This window comes from Drosophila sechellia, chromosome 2R, assembly GCF_004382195.2.
Source record: "Drosophila sechellia strain sech25 chromosome 2R, ASM438219v1, whole genome shotgun sequence".
Classification (NCBI taxonomy): Eukaryota; Metazoa; Arthropoda; class Insecta; order Diptera; family Drosophilidae; genus Drosophila; species Drosophila sechellia.
In genome coordinates, this window is record NC_045950.1 from 14,068,209 (window position 1) to 14,082,405 (window position 14,197).

The window sequence follows — 14,197 nt, forward strand, 5'->3', positions numbered from 1 at the left end:
TGGTCAAAACCTCCTACGTCTTTGCCGCTTGTTAGCAGTTGACAGCAAAGAGCGACGGGGCTAAATCCTGTTAAAATTTAGTGCAAAATAAGATAGAATGCTGGATGCAAATTATTCGTTCTTCACTCTCATTGAATGCTGCTGTGTACGTACTACGTAGATTTTTCCGCTTTTCCTTTGCCCCATCCACTTTCGCACTGCTTTCTCCCCTGCACTTTCCATTGGAAAGGAAAATATAAAAATATAAAATAAATAAAATAAAGTTCCGGACTGGTCATATACATAAGTTTCGCCATTTTATTCGCTCAAGACCGACCAACATAAATATCTTTGTATTCCGCTGGCCCATAAATTGTCGCCGAAAGCTCCGAAAACAATAAAAATAAATGAACTTGAGTGAGTCTTTGCACTGGAACCGAAAATGAAACCGAAACCGAAACCGAAACCGAGAGACCCGAAAATATAAAAAAAGAAGCCCAAAATTGGAACTGGAACTCGAAACGAGGCAATTTGATGTTGATTATTACTCGTCCTTCTAGTGGGAATTACTTTTCTCGGCTATGGTTTATGTCTTCCCGGCTATTTTGGCTATTAGTATTTATGGGCCTGTCCACAGCCGACCAAAATCGCATTCTAAATGATAAAGAATTTGTGGCGCATATATCTTCATCAGCTGGATGGAAAAAAGTGACAGAAATAAACTAATAAAATGCATTTAGACGGGCCTCTTGCTTGAATCATTATTTTACGGAGAACACATGTTGAATTTAAATTTTTAAATTTTTACCCACATTATGGTCTTGCTATTGATTATTATTATTTAACAAGTTTCCTAAAATTATTCGTCCTCTCGTCAATACACCAATAGTTAGAGATAGTCCTGCTTCGATTATTAATATTTCAGCCTTGCAGTTATTTCCCAAAACAATTCACCCATACTGGCCCATCATGTTTTCATTTCCAAAAAGCTGATTATTTCATCGTACACTGTCTGCACGACCACTTTTCCTTTGTGTCTTCATTTTAAAACGGACTCCTTACCAAAAATGTGCTGCAGAGTTTGTGAAAGTTTCCATTAGCTACTTTACCCCTTTTTTCTTGCTTGTCCTAGAAAATCAAAACAAAATTCATATAAATGCTATTATTTATGAGGCTGACGGGGAATGCGGGGCACTGGAGGACACATGAACCGGACAACAATTGAGAGAGTTGCCAAGGCTACAGGACTTTGGGGGGCGGAAAGGTTGCTCTTGGTTTCCTCCCGTACTAAAGTACTTGATGCAATGCGTGTGGACCCAGTGCACTGAGAGAAAATACTACATATAAAATAAACTCCCTGTATTATGTCATGTTATGTTAAACAAAGGTTCCTTCCAAGTTGGCTTAGAAAATTGGCTGAATTTAGTTACTAGCTGAAGAACACAGTTTTCTCACCGTGTACTGCTCAACTTGCCACTCGACTGATTCGCCAGCCCGTGTCGGTCTTCTTTGGTTGAAGGAGGGGCATCTAGAAAGCAATAACAAATGGCGACAGTTAGGGTGTGGAATGCAGTTGTATTTCACTAGCTTTTTCCATTGCTCCACTCGCTTTTGGCTTAACATTTCACTTTTCACTCGAGCTCCATCTCCCTCAGCCGGGTTCATTTTGCACTTTTTAGTGCTCCGTGTCTGATTCAGAATCAGCTCCTTCTACACGTGTCGGTGACATTTCCCCGGGCGTGCATCCCATAAATATTTGCAAATGGTTACTCACATCGAACTTGTTTGATTTGCCAGTGGTCGAGGAGAATGGAAATTGAAGTGCTGAAATTGAGAACTCACTCTGCACTGGGCCAATTAGTAATGACGCGTTCCAATTTACAACAATTGCCTTAATTTATGTTATGCAACTGCAATTTGTTGTATATACTATAATACTCGACGATATTGGAAAATTTAATATGCCAAATGATTGAATTCATGGTTTCAAATAGTTTTGTTAAATAACTGAAACAGGAGAATAATTTCATTTTTAGATCCTATTCCAGTCCGATGAAACTTTAATTTTTGAACTCACTCATTTATCAGGGCAATAAAACATTTATACTTAGCCAAGCAAACAGCAAAATTGAATAATGAAAAAATCCAAATTCACAACTGGTTTAATGCACTTAAAATCTGCTATCAAGTGGTGCAAAAGAGGGACATCAATAAATGCAATCTGTAAGCAAACTTTGACAAAATCTGCCCCGGCTGTCCGGGGCTTGACAACTTAATGTCGGGCTAGAAAACAATTTGCATGGCCTGGGAAATGCCAGCTGAGGCCACAAATAAATATTGAAACCGAAAAAGGATTTCGTGGCCAGGACAGCAGGGGTAAAATGGAGCTCTGCTGGTCCCAGGGGCCTTCAAGTCGGCCTCATAATCTGATGCTAGTTATAAACTCCCAGCCAGCGGCCGGACCAAACCAAAGTCATTTATATTTGTGCCCGAAGAGTCTTGGATTTCACAGCAGCAGGAGCAGCAGTTGGAGCAGGAACAGAAGTAGCAGCAGCCGGAGCTGGCAAATATAATCATTCATGGTTTTCAGAGCATGAATCACATGCAAATGGGCCGGGCCGGTGGCCCGTTGTGTTGCCTGTGCAAATAGATTCATAAATCAGTATGAAAATATTATTTGATTTCCGTTTTCACAAAATGCCACAAAAGAAGGCATACCTCCCGCACTTTTCCGTACCCTTATCGGTGTCCAAATCCGAATTCTGAGACGTTGTCGGAAGCTACTAATTGGAGCATAAAGTACCAGCAACAAATGTCCAGGCATTATTATTATTTTTGCCTGCTGAATGCTCAATACCCTTAAGAAATTTGAATAAAATTTGCATGACTATGGTTCAAACTTGAAAGTGAATAAAGAATGAGTGCCGAATAAAAAAAAATGTATTGCTTGAGAAATAAAAGAAGAAGTGACTATTAGCACAAGGAAATGACTCACACAAATTGTATGAGTAAGGAAAACTTTGATTATGCAAAATATGCCCAACGCTATCGTGCAAAACAATATAAATAATATAAAAATACACACCATATTCGATTGTGTTCGAATGAAATTCAGGCCAAAGAAACAGAGTATTTATGCTCCTGCACAAACGAAGGAAACTCATTTTTTGCCAACTTCCCATGGCGGAAGCAAAATGTTGACATTGCGTCATGCGGCCTGTGAATTATGTGTAGTATCTCTGGCTTAGGCCATTGGCAGTGCAACAATGAGCACTTCCGCCTGTCTGTAGCGCCTTTATGTATCCGCAGGGATTGCGACTTCCCCTGTCCTTGGTTTCCATCTCGATTTTTTCATCGCAATCAAGCGGCGCATCCACAAAAGTATGCAACAGCATCTGGGCATCGGCGTGTGCATTTGTGCATCTGCGCATCTGTGGATTTGTGCACTTGTGCATTCTCGCATGGCCAAATGTCGTGGTTCAAGTCGTGACAGTCGAAATGAGTTTCTTTCTGCTCATTGTGGCACAGCGGTTGGCTGTGTGGCAAGCTGCATCCCCGACCACTGCTTAATATTTCCGCTTGCACACTTGCTTATTTATTATGCTTCCGCCATCCTGCGGCGCCAAAGGGGCATACAGAGCTCCCCGGTAAGTTGGCCTCGCTTATTTGCCCTAATGCCAAGTCACTTGACTTGGCCCATTTGGCCAGGGAGTAGGGTTCTTGGTTCTTGGATCTTGGCACTCGGGACACAACTGGGAGTTGTCTGGCTCTCGGCTGCGTCATGTTAAGTGCCTACATAGGATAATCTGCACATTTCAAGTGAACTTTATACGGCCATTGTGAGGAAGCCTCCCATGGCCCCCGTTCTGCAGTCAAGCTGTGCAGTTGACTCGCAAGTCGAGTCGCCTGCGAGGCTTATCCTCATCGCCATTTTGTCTGCTCGGCTCGGCTCTGCATTCGGCATTGGCATTTTCCGCCACCACAGTTTTTCCCCCCCTTTGGCCGCTCCCTACTGTCGCCTTAAGTAATTAGCATGCCGAGCGCTGGCGGGTCCGATGTGGGGCAAAAGTGGGTGGGCCAGGCCGGCAGGAGGTGCAGAATGGACCCACAGCTGGTTCTGACAACCGCTGAGCCAGTGCACAGCGGGGCACGGTGGGGCCAATCATCCGCTCAAGTTGCAGCTAGGGGACACGGAAAGAAAGAAAATTAAATGGCAGGAAAATTGCTTAATACCAAGAATGTTATACGATATTTACCACCAAACTCAAATGGAATTTCTTCTAACTTTAAGTTGCAATATGCAAACTAAGTTCAAATAATACAGCTATTCAATATTATATGTTTTAATGCTTAATTTGGCAGCACATTATCCTCCTTTAGGTTTCATCTAATAATATTTATATAATATATAACTACACCTTTTGTTTTCAGTGATTGATCAGCATCTCAGATCGCATGCACTGACTGCCTATTAGGTTACGATTGGCAAGAGAATGAAATGAAGCCAATCAATCGGGAGTCGCATGTTGCATTGGTGGTGCTACTGTTGCACATGTTGATGCTGCTGATACTGTTGCTTCTGCTGCTGCTGCTTGGGTAATCGCAAAAGGCAACAATGTTGGTTTTCGATTCGCGTGTCGGTGCCACAGGTAGTTTTCACGTTTGGCCACGTGCCGCACGGCTAATTATGTACTTACCTGGAAACTTACCTTCCAACCGCCACTGTTGTTTTTTCGTGCTGAGCATGTCATTGACATCATTAAGCTCTTTGGCAGATTTGTCTAAATTTCCAATTGATTTCCCAGCAAAGATGTGTGCTGCACACTCGATGCCATTTCGATTCCCGATTGCCAAGGCACATAAAATTTCCACATCTCACAGCTTCCTCTTTTGCATTTTATTTGCCCTTTTCCCGGCCACGTTTGATGTCATCGCTGATTCTGTGGTCGCAGCGGGTTCGTCTTCTAAGGTGCTTACCACATCGGCGACATTGACATCGCAGGTGTTGGGGTTCCGAGTTAACAGGAAAATTGTTGTTTCTGTCGCCTTGTTGTGGCACATACAGCAGCGGTCACACGTATTATCCTTTCGAAAAGTATTTTAGCAAAAGTTCATTGAAGTTCCATAGGTTGGGCAATACTATGGTATACAAAACCACAACCAACTTTTAAACAATTATGAATCGAACAAGAAACTGTCTGACATTTTCCTACAGTTCCTATATGTGTGATTATGATCATGAAACCACTTTATAGTATATTTATTTCCTAGAATCACAACAAATTTTTTAACCCTTTTCCCCAACTATTAACTATTGTTTTGCCCTCCATTGTGCGTCTGCGAGTGTCGTTACAATTTTCCATCAAACAGAGAGGCGAACTTTCATGTTATTGAAAAGCGTATGGGAACGAAGGGAAAACAACCTTAATGCTAAAAAATATCAAATGACTCCGACTTCGTCGTTTTCACAGGATGTGTGTGAATCTTTTCCCACTCTTTGTGCGCACTTGTGTGTGTGTGTGTGTGTGGCAGTCTGTTTGCTAAGCATTTTTAAATGGATCCACCTGCGATTGCGAATGCGAGTGTGTGGGTGTGTTTGTATGTGCGAGTGAGTAGCACATAAGTTGCCTTTCATTGTTGCCTTTGTTTGGCCTGTGTGTCACCAAGTGCGTTGATTAAATTTTCTGAAAACCCTCACAGGGCTTCGTTGTGTGTGTGCGAATTTGTGATATCTTATTGCACGGCATTGTATTTCGTGTATTTTGCAAAGATTAAATGCTCGAGTGCGCAGCGCTTTGACAAGGTGATATAGTTTGATTTGGTGGCAGATACTCGCATACATTTGGCAGCCTGATTACGGAATTCGCCGTGAGCCAAAGTAGCAATTTGCCAGCATCCATTTCATGGCCATTGCGTGTTTAAAAATAGCGTGTAACAAATTGTTTATAAATATTTGCTTAAGGGAAAGGCGTTGCAAAACACAGAACATGTGCTGCATCGAAAATATTTAACTTAAAGCTGTAACATTTGAAATCGAGAGTACGGCATACTTGGCATAAATGACATAGAGCCGAAACTGATTTCCGATCGATTTAAATCTCATCAACATCCTGTGCTGTCGCGGATTTGCTTCAAGTTCGTTATTTAAGCATTTCGCGCGTTCAGGACTCTTTAGCTTTAAAAGCAATTTACATTCGATCTGACTTTCATCCTCTGCTCCCGTCGTTTAGGGTCCTTTGCCAACTGCATTACCACTACATTACACAAACACACACGCACGCAAGCAGCCCTGCCACTCATACATACGCAAGTTCGCAAGGACTTCGTCTCAATTGCATGTGAAATTTGCATAAGTTGCCAGCTGTCGTCTGGCGGCGTTTTCCGCTTTCCACGCTGCCACGCCCTTTTATTCTGCAGCTCGAAAGGCGCTCTGCAATTTAATGAGGAACTGCAGATACATTTTAAGCGGCAGTTAAACCCATTTTTCTCTGGTTTCGGGCAAATATTTGCTGCCCTCCCTGGGATGCATCCGAATGCAAATCGCAGTCCCAAAGGAGCCAAACCAATTGCACCCACAAATGCAAAAAAAAAAAAATATTCAGCCGAGAGAAAGTAAAGCGGCGAGGGGAAAAGGACAAGGGGAGCAACAACGAGCCACTAAACAGAATGCAATTTGCTTGTTTGACCCAAATTGTTGTGAGATTTGCCTTTCACCAACGGCAACGACTGAAGCAGCTCCAACTCTCCCGTTTTGGACCTTTCCGCAGCTGCCTGTCTTTGGCCAAGTTTATCTTTTTGGAATTGTGCAGGCAGCGAAGGAAGCACGCACAGCAGCACAAGTAGAAGGAGTCCGCACCAGGCTCATCCTGCCGGTCGGATAACAATGGAGCTTTACTTTCACTTTTCCCATTGTTTGGTGCCAACTGCATTGCATATTTTCCTTGCACTTGCTCGAACACTGAGAGAGAAGTTGGCTATATTCATTCGTTGTTATTGTTATTTTTATGGAAACAAATAATATGGTGGATACACAGCCATAGGTTTTCCTGTATGCTCCTTTTTACATGCAACCACTCCTTTTCCACCTCAAAATTTCACTTGGTTCTTCTTAATCATTATATTAAATTTGATTAAATTTTCATTAAGCATTATGAAAACATTCTTAAATATATGAAAAGCTGGCAAGGACTTAGCTCTTTTGAAAGCTCTATACTTAATTGTCTTTATACATTTAGGGTTTTTCCATCAAATTCCCATATTTTTGACACAGAAGATCGTATTTTTCTGATGCCAAACCTATTTTTCTCAGTGCATGACCCCACTGTATATATCCCTGCAACCCGGTTGCATTCTGAAAAGGGTTCAACAGGCGAGTGCAGGGCGATAAGCACGCAGACACCTGCAGACCTCGGCGAAGGCACGTTCCGCATTTCGTTTGCATTTTCGGTTGCGATTATTGGCACTTTAAATGTTAACTCCGCCCGACTGAACCGCCAGAGCAATTGAAATAAAAGCCAGGCCAAAACAAAAAGGAGAGACAGCATTTGTTGTTCTTATTCTGATTCGAATTCGCAGTCTTATTCCATTTGAATTGAGGTGGATTGGTTGCCAGGTACGGAGTGGAGTAATTTTGTTTCGCTTGCTTTTCCAAAGTTTGACAAGCGGCCTGGGGCCAAGAGCTGCATATATATGTATATAAACACATATATATATATATGTATATCCTTAAACAAGACACTGTGTATAAAAGTTGGTGGAGAAAGGAGCAAAGTGGCATCCAGCTTTGTTAATTTCCTTTAGGAATTCCAAGGCCAAGTTACTGGAACTTGTGAGTTTCGACGGTGCCGGCTGTTGCTTCCCACATGGCTTTCTAATGTCTTAAGAGCGAGTTTTGGCTAATAAGCCCCACTTATGTGATGAATTATTTACCTTTATTGAAAGCGCCCAGGCTACACCTTCATCCTCTTCTCCGCTGCATGTACTTATAATTTATTTAAATAAGCCCCTATGACGTTTTTAATTCACTGACAATGATGTCAGCCACTGAGCCAAGAGTTGCGAATGGGGGGCTGGCTGGGTCGGTGGGCGTGGCAGAGCCCACAACCTTTGGCCTGGCATAATTTGAATATTTCTGGCATAAAAACAAGCGCACAAACAACTTTAGCAACGACAACGTGGCCAAAAACAGCGGCAATGAGGGGGAGCCAACATTATTCGAGGCCCCACCATTGGAATTATGGGGTCTCACATACCCTGCAATTTGCTGAAAATTGGCGGAGATTTAATATTATGTTTATTTTGCCAAAGAGAATTATGTATACAAGCAGTTAGTTTGATTACATTCTTAAATTTTGCCAGTGAAAAAGAAAAAATGCCAGGTTATTGCTTGCAAATATTTTGTAATAATTTTTTCATTCATTTGTTGCAAAAAAAAAAACGTCAAATGTGAAAAATAAACTAACAACATTCCGTACTTTTTATGTAATAAAATTAAAGATTAATTCGGTAGCTTAAGAAAATGAAAATTTAAATTGTATTTCAACATAATAAGATAAATTTTTCTGCGAAGTAACTCAAGACTAAGCAAATATATTTTGAAATTCCAAAACCAAGCTAACATGGCCATTTGAGTTTTTTTTTTTGTCATAGGGACAAGGCCAACAAATGAGCGTGAGCAAAAATCTTGTCGCAGAGCAACAAAAAAAATGTTTATAATTTTTCTCGCGGAATTTGCAGCGTAATTTCTCTCAATTTCTGTGAGGCGGTAAGAGGGTGGGTGGTTTGGTTCCTGTGCTCCCACCCTTTCAAGGTCCAATCCCCAGACCGCCGAGCCATTTGTTGTAGCCGCTAAATGTCAACGGGAGCTCCATGGAGCAACATGGCAGCTACAACATCATCTCGCATTTAATATGCGTGCGGCTGGCTGTTGTGGCAAATAATTCGCCTGATGATGATGGCCATGCTGGCGGAGAACTATAAATGCCGGCAGGTGGAAAGCGGCGACACTCGAGCTTCCTGCCGGAATGTGTTCGCTGTAAAAATTAGCATATTTAATGCGAGCAGCACGTTAGGTTATTAGAGACACATTCTCACCGTTCCATGGAGCGTGAAAAACGGGGATGCTGCCTGTGGGCGGTGAGGTGGTGAGGGGGCGGCACTGGCGACATGGCCATGTTGCAGCATGTTAGACAATCACGCCCACACAAACGTTAAGTAAGCAGCAGCAACAACTAAAGCAGCGGCAAAAACAGCAGGCCGAAAGACAGACGACGGGCCTGAATTTTGCATAATGTTTCCTAGCAGCCAAAAGTCCTGACTTCAAGCGGTCTGCACTGAGCGAAAAAGTTGATACATGAGACAGTAATTTAAGACTGCCTTTCATAGAATGCAGTGATTTAAACTCCATCATTAATTAAATTCTTACTGGGTAAAAAGTAAACTCCCTCTCATTATGAATTGGTACTTGAAAATCCAGGACACATTTCTCATTGTGCAGCAGTTGGGGGCAGGGCAATGAGCCTGTAAGCTACTTAGTTTTTATTACACTCAGCCGCATTGTTTTTTATGCTCCAGTGCAGGCGGCAGTCCAAGCTGAAATCCCCAGTGAGCATGGGGCTCATTTCCTTCTGCGAAACGAGGAACCAACTGCCAGCAGCCAGGAGCAGGAGGAATGTCCCTTTTTTTGTGCTCAAATCTTTCACGCCACTCGAAAGTGCAAATTGCATGAAATGTTTTTGTTTCACCGCCCGATGTGAGCTTTTGAGTCCTGTGCTTCAGTGTCCTTTGACGGCGACCGCTTTAAGTTGCGGTAACGCTGCAAATATTAAATATAAATATCTGCCGCCAGCAGCAGCAGGCACCGCATGCAACAATAATCACGTCCTAGCCCCGCACGTCCTTCCAGAAAAAGGTGCACATTGCACCGCCATCGGGATATCCTGATATGACCGACCAGTTACACGTGTCGGTCTGCACCCGGATCAGGGTCTGGTTTTCGGTTTGGACTGGCTCCTGACACATGGCAGTGCAATTTTAAGTGCTGCGGACAGCAGCCAACGAGCGTGGTGGCCACCGTCGGCGATTGTGATTTTCATAATGCACTGAGAGAAACCTAAAAGTAGTATTTGTAACATGTGATAACCAAGATAACTCACTTCAATATAGTAATACTATCTAGGCGGCATTTATGTACACTGCCCATATTTAAGTGTATATATTAAGTATTATTTTATTAGCCAGACTTAAGTACGAACTTTTTCCCAGTGCCACACTTTTTCGCATCTCGCACACACGCACGAGGCCACGTGTCTGCGAGTGTCCTGGAGATGTTATCAATCATGGTTTCTGGTGTGGATAGTTGCGGATAGCGGCGCGGTCAGTTGCAGGGTCACGAATGTGGGTCGCTGGCTGGACACTGGCCGCTTGATCCTCTCATTAACGCTTTAACGCACAATTAAAGAAATTTGCAAATTTAATGCGTGGAATAAACTGGGTGAACGAACCGCTCTGTGTACAACACGTGTCGGCGGCAAAAAATAAAAGTTTACTGAGACAAAAAGTTGGAACAAAGAAAAACAAAAAGGCAGCGGAATGAGATGATAAACTTGGATTTAACCTGCCAACGGGAATAATCCCGAAGGACATAAGTCCTTTGCTGACTGTAGGTATTTGTACTTGTATTGGACGAAAATAAATACTAAAGAAAGAAAAGCATTTGAATCGTAGAATGAGTAACTTTGTACAAATTTAATTTAATTTTATTGAAAAAAACACAATAATTTACACCTATGACATAGTCATAGTAAATATAATTGATAATAACGCCAAGTGGTACAAGAAATTAAAAAATATTGAGCAATTTTTGCAGTTTTACGACCGCATTTTTATGAAACCCACAATTTCCTCTATCGGAAGAAAAATTCATGGCCAAGCACTTACAGTACATTTTCCCAATTTTTTACGACCACTTCTACCAGAATAACATATTTTGGCTGGGCCCACAAAACAGCAAAAACATAGAGCGATGGAGCTGCAAAACTTCACTTTTTATTGTGCCTTTTTATGCGTTTCTTTCTATTTGCTAGCAATTTCTCGTGTAACAATATTTTGTTTGTCTGCTGCCGCCGCCGTTGCAGCTGTTTTCCTTGTTAAGGTGCCAAAAAGCGTTTAGCAGTTTAACCGCTGACACACCCCAGCCAGCGCCATTGGCCTGGCCAACAGCTGCTGGGAGCATAGCATCTCAATCTTGGCCGGGTCTACTAGGGTCCTGAATCCGACGTTGAGTCTGGGTTTATGTTTCGCCTCACAGGATGTAGCTCCATATCCCTCATATTCTCGTTGCGAGTGAGTGTGTGTGGGTGTGTGGGTGGGTGCAGCGTTTCTGGCAGTGCTTGAGCTGCTATATGGAACACACACAGACTTGCACACACACACACACACGCATCCTGCTCCTTTGTTGTGGGGAGCAATTTTACTTTTTGTTTGCTGGCACGCAGTGCTTGTTAGTGCGTCCGTAAGTATGCTACAGAAATTGTCAGAATATCCCTTCGGCTTGCCGTTTGTCAACCCACCGAAAGAAAAATAAACAAAAAATCATGGGAATTTGAAACAAGCCAGGCATTGTTGGATTCTATTTAAGTTTCACTTTGAGCCCGGCACGGGATGCTTTTTAATGGCTCTAACTGTTAGAAATTGGCCAAAACTTAGGGTATAAACTGCAGATAATTCCCAGATAATAATATAGTGCGGGAGTATTACTTTCCACACAAGCGGCAGCTGCAATTGCCGGTAAAAGCCACAAGCAAATATGTGTAAACATCTTTGAAATTGAATTTGTGATGCATTCGCACAACGCCAAGTGTAGATTTGATTATTTGCCATGTGGCAAGCACTCGATTGCTTACAAACTCCGTTCGAAAAGTCACTTCTTCAGTGTGTGTTTGCTCAGTGCTTGTGGGGTTTTGGAATTTAGTATGTGGCCACATGCATAACCCGAACCCAAAACTCATTTTCCTCTCAAATAGCAGCACAAACATTTGGCCAACAAAGTCAGGCAGTCAGCAGCAATTCGGGAATGTCAATATCGAAAATTGCATTATGATTTGCCATCACAGAGAATTATTACAAAATTACGGGTCACCCTTGGCACTTTCTCATCAGTCAGAAGTCAGAAAAAGGTGAATAATTAATTCGCCAAATGACTGGCAACATTTGCCTAATGACTCTGTACTCCCCAGCTGCATATCCCGCAAACAAATAAAACACCTTGGTCTTGGTCAAAGTGATTATTATTATCATAACTTACTGGTATACAACAAATTTATCTGCAATCCCTTTAAAGTAAGCTACAAAAGTTTAAATATTTTAAACGCTTTACAGCCATAAGGACAATCCTGCATCGCGCACACACGCACTGCGATATGAATATACATTCATTGCTGGTCAGGGAATGTGAATGTGATTTTGCTCGTAATGGCAATTTAACTAACACACAAATCATAGTGTGCAGCGCCACAGGGCGGGGCAGCAATCTAGCATGCTGTATGCATATGAGCATCACGATGACATGCAGTAAACAACAACGATAAGGTGGCGCCGAGCATGACAAATAACCCAAAATGGAAAATCTGTTGATGCTGGGAAAACCACACATCAGCTGGCCCGTTTCCACTCGGCTGGGAGTTATGCAAAATCAATGCATTGGAAGGCCGGAGATACGAGCCTCTCCCGACACCAAAATGTTGGCCAATTAGCAACTGCAACTGCAACAGCAATCGCAGGACACTGAGCCGGGTCAAGATGCGGCATCAGATTCAGCACGTTCTGGCCATGTAAATTGCATGCAAGTGTCATGCTCCTGTCCTGCTGCTTTTCATACTGAACTGAATCTGCTGGATTTAATCCAATTGAGTTGCCAGAGAGCCTTATTAAATTATTTATAACCCGGCCAAGAAACAGAAGAAACAGACTGTGCCAGCCTTGATAAAATGGCTTACAGTTTTTATATTTGATGAGCCTTAAATTGAGTCGAGTTAGTGACACTTGGCAAGGACATTCGTTTGTCAACAGGGCGTATGTGTGTTACATCTAAATGAATTTATGTGCATTGTAGATTTCGGGGGTTTTTAACAAATTGATACACACCCGCCCGATCCGCTCGCAACTGATTGCATTTCAATTATTTAAAATTTGAGCCCGGAATTTTTTGTGCATGCGTTTCGCAAATGAATTTATCTATTTGTTTTCCGCACAATTGCCTGGCATTTGGAAGGACGTTTGATTGATAGGCGAGTGAAATCTGCACTGTGCACACACTTGATTTCATAATTAATTTAAGCCCTTCGCAAATAGAGAACGATTTCAATTGGGCAATTTAATTAAAATGTTGTTTACAATGGCCAAACCCCTTTTCTCGTGATCTCTCTCTTTGTCTGCCTAAGTTTATGCGGCATTCTTGGTGGCCATTTCCATAGTTTTTCGAGCAGCGTTTATGTCCTTTCTATGCAAATTTCATTGCCAAGCAAGGGGGGGGGCGGGAAATCAGCATCATAAACTTGTATGTTGTCTTCTTTTTTGGCAAGGCAAATATGGCGACAGAAAAGAAAAGGAAAGGAAGCGAAAGCAATGGTCCTTGCAGCATGGAAAACACATTGCGAGCGCCGCATATTTCACGTTACTTATCTTTATCATTGCCAACTAATTTCACAGCAACCAAAAGCGGGTTAGCTGGTGAGGGGGAGGTGGAGGCATGGTCAATAGACACACTTGTGCCGGGTCTGAATACGAAATATTTGTTTATTTCTAGTTCATATCTCTCATGTGCGCTACACTTGTTTCCCTTTCACTACGCCCTGCCCCCCACCACCCGCCACTTTGTTCCTTGCTTTTGTGGCATGTTTGCGCCATTTTGCGTTTTTGTTTATGTTTAGCTGGGTCATTGCGGCCATTCATTATGGGCTCCTCGCTTAAGTGTTTTTATTGTCTTTTGCTTAGGGTTAAGTTTTGTCATTGCCACGCTTTGTTTATGGCCACCCCGGCCACCCCGGCCAATTGGCTCCTTTGGCCCCTGGACGCGTGTGCTTTTTTTTGTGGACATGCCATCGAGCTAATCCTTTTGTTTTATGGCATTTAATTTATTTTTAAAGCCTTCTATTCCAGCCGCACAACTTGTTTATGGGCCACAAATAGACCGGCAGCCATACAGTAGCAAAAACTGTAT